General features: G+C 39.7%; 1 pseudogene; it reads right to left on the bottom strand.

Moving 5' to 3' along the window:
• The window catches only part of LOC116901092, a 1,282-nt pseudogene extending 1,191 nt beyond the window's left edge, over positions 1 to 91 (bottom strand).
• Positions 92 to 1,359: the final 1,268 nt, after the last annotated feature.

Below are 1,359 nucleotides of genomic sequence, written 5' to 3'. Positions count from 1 at the left end.
TCTCTCTCTCTCTCTCTCTCTCTCTCTCTCTCTCTCTCTCTCTCTCTCTCTCTCTCTCTCTCTCTCCCAGGTTAAGCACAGGTACCATCATGTTGACAATCTGATTTATCATTAACAGAAGTAAATTTCCCACCACACAGAGGAACAAGAGTTCTCTTTCCTACTCCCCTACTTAACATTAGATAGCATCTTTTCTGGTCTAGTTTTGCCTGTTGCTCTCTGATAGGATAGCAAGGCACCAATGCTAACAAAGTGAGAGAACAAACCATATTTTAACAAGTACATCTCAAAAAGCAATGGGCATTTACAGATGTGAGATTAGGCTCATGGTCTCATGGACCATTGTAAGATCCCTTGACTTTAAAAGTATCTTTTGTACATTAAAAAAAAACCACGGTGAATTACAAGCTAATTAGGATGAATCAAGCTGATATTTCATGTCTACTTGGAAACAGATGCAAACCTCAGCAATTTGACAGTCGGATCATAGACAAAATCGATAAGGAATTAGAGACAGATTCCAAGCATTCTTGCCCAGGATGTCTCTGTATCAGGTGTGCGTACCCCAGAAGTTTATGACTAAATCGCCCACTAGAATCCAAAAATTTGTTTTTGTTTTAGCATAGAATGAGACTACAGAAGGCAATGAGGTATAGCATGTGGTTTTATAAAAATTAGTCAAATTGGTGCCAGAGGAGAGAATAGAAACAAAAACAGATGTGTAAGCATGCATAATCAGAAAGGTTTTATGTACATAATCCTGGTGGCATTATTCAGTGGCTTATTCCATTTCAGTAATCATGTTGGTAGATGAGCTAATTGCAAATTTGTTAAATATTCATAACCAGCAATCTCTGTTAAATGACAATGAACCGTCACAGTCAAATAGATTGGACCTTCATATGACATGATTTCATACGCTGCTCTCTGTCACTGCCCCCAAATCGTAGCCACTCACTTCCCACCTTTAGCCTAGGCATTAAGAAGCAGACTAAGAACTCAGATATGGCACAAAGTAAACAAAGTCTGGTTTGCATGTTCGACACCATGTAGAAAACCTAGGCAGATGCCTGGGTATTTTAAGCTCAGAGTTGTTCAATGCTTTCAGTATTGTGATCTGTGGATCAATGGCATTCAAATCACCTTTGCTTATATTTAGGCATGAGACATCTCAAGACTTACCCCAAACCTACTATTATGGCTTAAAAGGGAAATACCTCTCTCCACACACACACACACACACACACACACACACACACACACACACACACACACACACAGCTGGAGGTTCTGTGTAGGAGGTTGTGGAACCCTTTACCAAAATAAATCCTTTTTCCCGTAAGTTGCCTCTGTCAGATA

The sequence above is a fragment of the Rattus rattus genome, chromosome 5 (genome assembly GCF_011064425.1).
Source record: "Rattus rattus isolate New Zealand chromosome 5, Rrattus_CSIRO_v1, whole genome shotgun sequence".
NCBI lineage: Eukaryota > Metazoa > Chordata > Mammalia > Rodentia > Muridae > Rattus > Rattus rattus.
The sequence above is the reverse complement of the archived record's forward strand: the minus strand, read 5'-3'. Positions and strand labels throughout refer to the sequence as shown.